Consider the following 9,854-nt stretch of genomic DNA (forward strand, 5'->3'; position numbering starts at 1 on the left):
CGTCAGGACAAGTAGGGTTAGCGTCAGGACAACTAGGGTTAGCGTCAGGACAAGTAGGGTTAGCGTCAGGACAACTAGGGTTAGCATCAGGACAACTAGGGTTAGCGTCAGGACAAGTAGGGTTAGCGTCAGGACAACTAGGGTTAGCGTCAGGACAAGTAGGGTTAGCGTCAGGACAACTAGGGCTAGCGTCAGGACAACTAGGATTAGCGTCAGGACAACTAGGGTTAGCGTCAGGACAACTAGGGTTAGCGTCAGGACAAGTAGGGTTAGCGTCAGGAGAACTAGGGTTAGCGTCAGGGCAACTAGGGTTAGCCTCAGGACAAGTAGGGTTAGCGTCAGGACAACTAGGGTTAGCGTCAGGACAAGTAGGGTTAGCGTCAGGACAACTAGGGTTAGCGTCAGGACAAGTAGGGTTATCGTCAGGACAACTAGGGTTAGCATCAGGACAACTAGGGTTAGCGTCAGGACAAGTAGGGTTAGCGTCAGGACAACTAGGGTTAGCGTCAGGAAAACTAGGGTTAGCGTCAGGACAAGTAGAGTTAGCGTTAGGACAACTAGGGTTAGCGTCAGGACAACTAGGGTTAGCGTCAGGGCAACTAGGGTTAGCGTCAGGACAAGTAGGGTTAGCGTCAGGACAAATAGGGTTAGCGTCAGGACAACTAGGGTTAGCGTCAGGACAACTAGGGTTAGCGTCAGGACAAGTAGGGTTAGCGTCAGGACAACTAGGGTTAGCGTCAGGACAAGTAGGGTTAGCGTCAGGACAACTAGGGTTAGCGTCAGGACAACTAGGATTAGCGTCAGGACAACTAGGGTTAGCGTCAGGACAACTAGGGTTAGCGTCAGGACAAGTAGGGTTAGCGTCAGGACAACTAGGGTTAGCATCAGGGCATCTAGGGTTAGCGTCAGGACAAGTAGGGTTAGCGTCAGGACAACTAGGGTTAGCGTCAGGACAACTAGGGTTAGCGTCAGGACAAGTAGGGTTAGCGTCAGGACAACTAGGGTTAGCGTCAGGACAACTAGGGTTAGCGTCAGGACAAGTAGGGTTAGCATCAGGACAACTAGGGTTAGCGTCAGGGCAACTAGGGTTAGCGTCAGGACAAGTAGGGTTAGCGTCAGGACAACTAGGGTTAGCATCAGGACAACTAGGGTTAGCGTCAGGACAAGTAGGGTTAGCGTCAGGACAACTAGGGTTAGCGTCAGGACAACTAGGGTTAGCGTCAGGACAAGTAGGGTTAGCGTCAGGACAACTAGGGTTAGCGTCAGGACAACTAGGATTAGCGTCAGGACAACTAGGGTTAGCGTCAGGACAACTAGGGTTAGCGTCAGGACAACTAGGGTTAGCGTCAGGACAAGTAGGGTTAGCGTCAGGACAACTAGGGTTAGCGTCAGGACAACTAGGATTAGCGTCAGGACAACTAGGGTTAGCGTCAGGACAACTAGGGTTAGCGTCAGGACAAGTAGGGTTAGCGTCAGGACAACTAGGGTTAGCGTCAGGACAACTAGGGTTAGCGTCAGGACAAGTAGGGTTAGCGTCAGGACAACTAGGGTTAGCGTCAGGACAACTAGGATTAGCGTCAGGACAACTAGGGTTAGTGTCAGGACAACTAGGGTTAGCGTCAGGACAAGTAGGGTTAGCGTCAGGACAACTAGGGTTAGCGTCAGGAAAACTAGGGTTAGCGTCAGGACAAGTAGAGTTAGCATCAGGATAACTAGGGTTAGCGTCAGGACAACTAGGGTTAGCGTCAGGACAACTAGGGTTAGTGTCAGGACAACTAGGGTTAGCTTCAGGACAACTAGGGTTAGCGTCAGGACAACTAGGGTTAGCATCAGGACAACTAGGGTTAGCGTCAGGGCAACTAGGGTTAGCGTCAGGACAAGTAGGGTTAGCGTCAGGATAAGTAGGGTTAGCGTCAGGACAACTAGGGTTAGCGTCAGGACAACTAGGGTTAGCGTCAGGACAACTAGGGTTAGCGTCAGGGCATCTAGGGTTAGCATCAGGACAAGTAGGGTTAGCGTCAGGACAACTAGGGTTAGCGTCAGGACAACTAGGGTTAGCGTCAGGACAAGTAGGGTTAGCGTCAGGACAACTTGGGTTAGCGTCAGGACAACTAGGGTTAGCGTCAGGACAAGTAGGGTTAGCGTCAGGACAACTAGGGTTAGCGTCAGGGCAACTAGGGTTAGCGTCAGGACAAGTAGGGTTAGCGTCAGGACAAGTAGGGTTAGCGTCAGGACAAGTAGGGTTAGCATCAGGACAACTAGGGTTAGCGTCAGGACAAGTAGGGTTAGCGTCAGGACAACTAGGGTTAGCGTCAGGACAACTAGGATTAGCGTCAGGACAACTAGGGTTAACGTCAGGACAACTAGGGTTAGCCTCAGGACAAGTAGGGTTAGCGTCAGGACAACTAGGGTTAGCGTCAGGACAAGTAGGGTTAGCGTCAGGACAACTAGGGTTAGCGTCAGGACAAGTAGGGTTAGCGTCAGGACAACTAGGGTTAGCATCAGGACAACTAGGGTTAGCGTCAGGACAAGTAGGGTTAGCGTCAGGACAACTAGGGTTAGCGTCAGGAAAACTAGGGTTAGCGTCAGGACAAGTAGAGTTAGCGTTAGGACAACTAGGGTTAGCGTCAGGACAACTAGGGTTAGCGTCAGGGCAACTAGGGTTAGCGTCAGGACAAGTAGGGTTAGCGTCAGGACAACTAGGGTTAGCGTCAGGACAACTAGGGTTAGCGTCAGGACAACTAGGGTTAGCGTCAGGACAAGTAGGGTTAGCGTCAGGACAACTAGGGTTAGCGTCAGGACAAGTAGGGTTAGCGTCAGGACAACTAGGGTTAGCGTCAGGACAACTAGGATTAGCGTCAGGACAACTAGGGTTAGCGTCAGGACAACTAGGGTTAGCGTCAGGACAAGTAGGGTTAGCGTCAGGACAACTAGGGTTAGCGTCAGGGCATCTAGGGTTAGCGTCAGGAAAAGTAGGGTTAGCGTCAGGACAACTAGGGTTAGCGTCAGGACAACTAGGGTTAGCGTCAGGACAAGTAGGGTTAGCGTCAGGACAACTAGGGTTAGCGTCAGGACAACTAGGGTTAGCGTCAGGACAAGTAGGGTTAGCATCAGGACAACTAGGGTTAGCGTCAGGGCAACTAGGGTTAGCGTCAGGACAAGTAGGGTTAGCGTCAGGACAACTAGGGTTAGCATCAGGACAACTAGGGTTAGCGTCAGGACAAGTAGGGTTAGCGTCAGGACAACTAGGGTTAGCGTCAGGACAACTAGGGTTAGCGTCAGGACAAGTAGGGTTAGCGTCAGGACAACTAGGGTTAGCGTCAGGACAACTAGGATTAGCGTCAGGACAACTAGGGTTAGCGTCAGGACAACTAGGGTTAGCGTCAGGACAACTAGGGTTAGCGTCAGGACAAGTAGGGTTAGCGTCAGGACAACTAGGGTTAGCGTCAGGACAACTAGGATTAGCGTCAGGACAACTAGGGTTAGCGTCAGGACAACTAGGGTTAGCGTCAGGACAAGTAGGGTTAGCGTCAGGACAACTAGGGTTAGCGTCAGGACAAGTAGGGTTAGCGTCAGGACAACTAGGGTTAGCGTCAGGACAACTAGGATTAGCGTCAGGACAACTAGGGTTAGCGTCAGGACAACTAGGGTTAGCGTCAGGACAAGTAGGGTTAGCGTCAGGACAACTAGGGTTAGCGTCAGGAAAACTAGGGTTAGCGTCAGGACAAGTAGAGTTAGCATCAGGATAACTAGGGTTAGCGTCAGGACAACTAGGGTTAGCGTCAGGACAACTAGGGTTAGTGTCAGGACAACTAGGGTTAGCTTCAGGGCAACTAGGGTTAGCGTCAGGACAAGTAGGGTTAGCGTCAGGACAACTAGGGTTAGCATCAGGACAACTAGGGTTAGCGTCAGGACAAGTAGGGTTAGCGTCAGGACAACTAGGGTTAGCGTCAGGACAACTAGGGTTAGCGTCAGGACAAGTAGGGTTAGCGTCAGGACAACTAGGGTTAGCGTCAGGACAACTAGGATTAGCGTCAGGACAACTAGGGTTAGCGTCAGGACAACTAGGGTTAGCGTCAGGACAACTAGGGTTAGCGTCAGGACAAGTAGGGTTAGCGTCAGGACAACTAGGGTTAGCGTCAGGACAACTAGGATTAGCGTCAGGACAACTAGGGTTAGCGTCAGGACAACTAGGGTTAGCGTCAGGACAAGTAGGGTTAGCGTCAGGACAACTAGGGTTAGCGTCAGGACAAGTAGGGTTAGCGTCAGGACAACTAGGGTTAGCGTCAGGACAACTAGGATTAGCGTCAGGACAACTAGGGTTAGCGTCAGGACAACTAGGGTTAGCGTCAGGACAAGTAGGGTTAGCGTCAGGACAACTAGGGTTAGCGTCAGGAAAACTAGGGTTAGCGTCAGGACAAGTAGAGTTAGCATCAGGATAACTAGGGTTAGCGTCAGGACAACTAGGGTTAGCGTCAGGACAACTAGGGTTAGTGTCAGGACAACTAGGGTTAGCTTCAGGACAACTAGGGTTAGCGTCAGGACAACTAGGGTTAGCATCAGGACAACTAGGGTTAGCGTCAGGGCAACTAGGGTTAGCGTCAGGACAAGTAGGGTTAGCGTCAGGATAAGTAGGGTTAGCGTCAGGACAACTAGGGTTAGCGTCAGGACAACTAGGGTTAGCGTCAGGACAACTAGGGTTAGCGTCAGGGCATCTAGGGTTAGCGTCAGGACAAGTAGGGTTAGCGTCAGGACAACTAGGGTTAGCGTCAGGACAACTAGGGTTAGCGTCAGGACAAGTAGGGTTAGCGTCAGGACAACTAGGGTTAGCGTCAGGACAACTAGGGTTAGCGTCAGGACAAGTAGGGTTAGCGTCAGGACAACTAGGGTTAGCGTCAGGGCAACTAGGGTTAGCGTCAGGACAAGTAGGGTTAGCGTCAGGACAAGTAGGGTTAGCGTCAGGACAAGTAGGGTTAGCATCAGGACAACTAGGGTTAGCGTCAGGACAACTAGGGTTAGCGTCAGGACAAGTAGGGTTAGCGTCAGGACAACTAGGGTTAGCGTCAGGACAACTAGGATTAGCGTCAGGACAACTAGTGTTAACGTCAGGACAACTAGGGTTAGCCTCAGGACAAGTAGGGTTAGCGTCAGGACAACTAGGGTTAGCGTCAGGACAAGTAGGGTTAGCGTCAGGACAACTAGGGTTAGCGTCAGGACAAGTAGGGTTAGCGTCAGGACAACTAGGGTTAGCATCAGGACAACTAGGGTTAGCGTCAGGACAAGTAGGGTTAGCGTCAGGACAACTAGGGTTAGCGTCAGGAAAACTAGGGTTAGCGTCAGGACAAGTAGAGTTAGCGTTAGGACAACTAGGGTTAGCGTCAGGACAACTAGGGTTAGCGTCAGGGCAACTAGGGTTAGCGTCAGGACAAGTAGGGTTAGCGTCAGGACAACTAGGGTTAGCGTCAGGACAACTAGGGTTAGCGTCAGGACAACTAGGGTTAGCGTCAGGACAAGTAGGGTTAGCGTCAGGACAACTAGGGTTAGCGTCAGGACAAGTAGGGTTAGCGTCAGGACAACTAGGGTTAGCGTCAGGACAACTAGGATTAGCGTCAGGACAACTAGGGTTAGCGTCAGGACAACTAGGGTTAGCGTCAGGACAAGTAGGGTTAGCGTCAGGACAACTAGGGTTAGCGTCAGGGCATCTAGGGTTAGCGTCAGGACAAGTAGGGTTAGCGTCAGGACAACTAGGGTTAGCGTCAGGACAACTAGGGTTAGCGTCAGGACAAGTAGGGTTAGCGTCAGGACAACTAGGGTTAGCGTCAGGACAACTAGGGTTAGCGTCAGGACAAGTAGGGTTAGCATCAGGACAACTAGGGTTAGCGTCAGGGCAACTAGGGTTAGCGTCAGGACAAGTAGGGTTAGCGTCAGGACAACTAGGGTTAGCATCAGGACAACTAGGGTTAGCGTCAGGACAAGTAGGGTTAGCGTCAGGACAACTAGGGTTAGCGTCAGGACAACTAGGGTTAGCGTCAGGACAAGTAGGGTTAGCGTCAGGACAACTAGGGTTAGCGTCAGGACAACTAGGATTAGCGTCAGGACAACTAGGGTTAGCGTCAGGACAACTAGGGTTAGCGTCAGGACAACTAGGGTTAGCGTCAGGACAAGTAGGGTTAGCGTCAGGACAACTAGGGTTAGCGTCAGGACAACTAGGATTAGCGTCAGGACAACTAGGGTTAGCGTCAGGACAACTAGGGTTAGCGTCAGGACAAGTAGGGTTAGCGTCAGGACAACTAGGGTTAGCGTCAGGACAAGTAGGGTTAGCGTCAGGACAACTAGGGTTAGCGTCAGGACAACTAGGATTAGCGTCAGGACAACTAGGGTTAGCGTCAGGACAACTAGGGTTAGCGTCAGGACAAGTAGGGTTAGCGTCAGGACAACTAGGGTTAGCGTCAGGAAAACTAGGGTTAGCGTCAGGACAAGTAGAGTTAGCATCAGGATAACTAGGGTTAGCGTCAGGACAACTAGGGTTAGCGTCAGGACAACTAGGGTTAGTGTCAGGACAACTAGGGTTAGCTTCAGGACAACTAGGGTTAGCGTCAGGACAACTAGGGTTAGCATCAGGACAACTAGGGTTAGCGTCAGGGCAACTAGGGTTAGCGTCAGGACAAGTAGGGTTAGCGTCAGGATAAGTAGGGTTAGCGTCAGGACAACTAGGGTTAGCGTCAGGACAACTAGGGTTAGCGTCAGGACAACTAGGGTTAGCGTCAGGGCATCTAGGGTTAGCGTCAGGACAAGTAGGGTTAGCGTCAGGACAACTAGGGTTAGCGTCAGGACAACTAGGGTTAGCGTCAGGACAAGTAGGGTTAGCGTCAGGACAACTAGGGTTAGCGTCAGGACAACTAGGGTTAGCGTCAGGACAAGTAGGGTTAGCGTCAGGACAACTAGGGTTAGCGTCAGGGCAACTAGGGTTAGCGTCAGGACAAGTAGGGTTAGCGTCAGGACAAGTAGGGTTAGCGTCAGGACAAGTAGGGTTAGCATCAGGACAACTAGGGTTAGCGTCAGGACAACTAGGGTTAGCGTCAGGACAAGTAGGGTTAGCGTCAGGACAACTAGGGTTAGCGTCAGGACAACTAGGATTAGCGTCAGGACAACTAGGGTTAACGTCAGGACAACTAGGGTTAGCGTCAGGACAAGTAGGGTTAGCGTCAGGAAAACTAGGGTTAGCGTCAGGACAAGTAGAGTTAGCGTCAGGACAACTAGGGTTAGCGTCAGGACAACTAAGGTTAGCGTCAGGACAACTAGGGTTAGCGTCAGGAGAACTAGGGTTAGCGTCAGGGCAACTAGGGTTAGCCTCAGGACAAGTAGGGTTAGCGTCAGGACAACTACGGTTAGCGTCAGGACAACTAGGGTTAGCGTCAGGACAACTAGGGTTAGCGTCAGGACAACTAGGGTTAGCGTCAGGACAAGTAGGGTTAGCGTCAGGACAACTAGGGTTAGCGTCAGGAAAACTAGGGTTAGCGTCAGGACAAGTAGGGTTAGCGTCAGGACAACTAGGGTTAGCGTCAGGACAACTAGGGTTAGCGTCAGGACAACTAGGGTTAGCGTCAGGGCAACTAGGGTTAGCGTCAGGACAAGTAGGGTTAGCGTCAGGACAACTAGGGTTAGCGTCAGGACAACTAGGGTTAGCGTCAGGACAACTAGGGTTAGCGTCAGGACAACTAGGGTTAGCGTCAGGACAAGTAGGGTTAGCGTCAGGACAACTAGGGTTAGCGTCAGGACAACTAGGATTAGCGTCAGGACAACTAGGGTTAGCGTCAGGACAACTAGGGTTAGCGTCAGGACAAGTAGGGTTAGCGTCAGGACAACTAGGGTTAGCGTCAGGACAAGTAGGGTTAGCGTCAGGACAACTAGGGCTAGCGTCAGGACAACTAGGATTAGCGTCAGGACAACTAGGGTTAGCGTCAGGACAACTAGGGTTAGCGTCAGGACAAGTAGGGTTAGCGTCAGGAGAACTAGGGTTAGCGTCAGGGCAACTAGGGTTAGCCTCAGGACAACTAGGGTTAGCGTCAGGACAAGTAGGGTTAGCGTCAGGACAACTAGGGTTAGCGTCAGGACAACTAGGATTAGCGTCAGGACAACTAGGGTTAGCGTCAGGACAACTAGGGTTAGCGTCAGGACAACTAGGGTTAGCATCAGGACAAGTAGGGTTAGCGTCAGGACAACTAGGGTTAGCGTCAGGACAAGTAGGGTTAGCGTCAGGACAACTAGGGTTAGCGTCAGGACAACTAGGATTAGCGTCAGGACAACTAGGGTTAGCGTCAGGACAACTAGGGTTAGCGTCAGGACAAGTAGGGTTAGCGTCAGGACAACTAGGGTTAGCGTCAGGAAAACTAGGGTTAGCGTCAGGACAAGTAGAGTTAGCATCAGGATAACTAGGGTTAGCATCAGGACAACTAGGGTTAGCGTCAGGACAACTAGGGTTAGTGTCAGGACAACTAGGGTTAGCTTCAGGACAACTAGGGTTAGCGTCAGGACAACTAGGGTTAGCATCAGGACAACTAGGGTTAGCGTCAGGGCAACTAGGGTTAGCGTCAGGACAAGTAGGGTTAGCGTCAGGATAAGTAGGGTTAGCGTCAGGACAACTAGGGTTAGCGTCAGGACAACTAGGGTTAGCGTCAGGACAACTAGGGTTAGCGTCAGGGCATCTAGGGTTAGCGTCAGGACAAGTAGGGTTAGCGTCAGGACAACTAGGGTTAGCGTCAGGACAACTAGGGTTAGCGTCAGGACAAGTAGGGTTAGCGTCAGGACAACTAGGGTTAGCATCAGGACAACTAGGGTTAGCGTCAGGACAAGTAGGGTTAGCGTCAGGACAACTAGGGTTAGCGTCAGGGCAACTAGGGTTAGCGTCAGGACAAGTAGGGTTAGCGTCAGGACAAGTAGGGTTAGCGTCAGGACAAGTAGGGTTAGCATCAGGACAACTAGGGTTAGCGTCAGGACAACTAGGGTTAGCGTCAGGACAAGTAGGGTTAGCGTCAGGACAACTAGGGTTAGCGTCAGGACAACTAGGATTAGCGTCAGGACAACTAGGGTTAACGTCAGGACAACTAGGGTTAGCGTCAGGACAAGTAGGGTTAGCGTCAGGAAAACTAGGGTTAGCGTCAGGACAAGTAGAGTTAGCGTCAGGACAATTAGGGTTAGCGTCAGGACAACTAAGGTTAGCGTCAGGACAACTAGGGTTAGCGTCAGGAGAACTAGGGTTAGCGTCAGGGCAACTAGGGTTAGCCTCAGGACAAGTAGGGTTAGCGTCAGGACAACTACGGTTAGCGTCAGGACAACTAGGGTTAGCGTCAGGACAACTAGGGTTAGCGTCAGGACAACTAGGGTTAGCGTCAGGACAAGTAGGGTTAGCGTCAGGACAACTAGGGTTAGCGTCAGGAAAACTAGGGTTAGCGTCAGGACAAGTAGGGTTAGCGTCAGGACAACTAGGGTTAGCGTCAGGACAACTAGGGTTAGCGTCAGGACAACTAGGGTTAGCGTCAGGGCAACTAGGGTTAGCGTCAGGACAAGTAGGGTTAGCGTCAGGACAACTAGGGTTAGCGTCAGGACAACTAGGGTTAGCGTCAGGACAACTAGGGTTAGCGTCAGGACAACTAGGGTTAGCGTCAGGACAAGTAGGGTTAGCGTCAGGACAACTAGGGTTAGCGTCAGGACAACTAGGATTAGCGTCAGGACAACTAGGGTTAGCGTCAGGACAACTAGGGTTAGCGTCAGGACAAGTAGGGTTAGCGTCAGGACAACTAGGGTTAGCGTCAGGAAAACTAGGGTTAGCGTCAGGACAAGTAGAGTTAGCGTCA

The sequence above is a fragment of the Phyllobates terribilis genome, unplaced genomic scaffold, assembly GCF_046119375.1.
Source record: "Phyllobates terribilis strain yellow unplaced genomic scaffold, ASM4611937v1 Scaffold_371__1_contigs__length_1879311, whole genome shotgun sequence".
Taxonomy (NCBI): Eukaryota; Metazoa; Chordata; class Amphibia; order Anura; family Dendrobatidae; genus Phyllobates; species Phyllobates terribilis.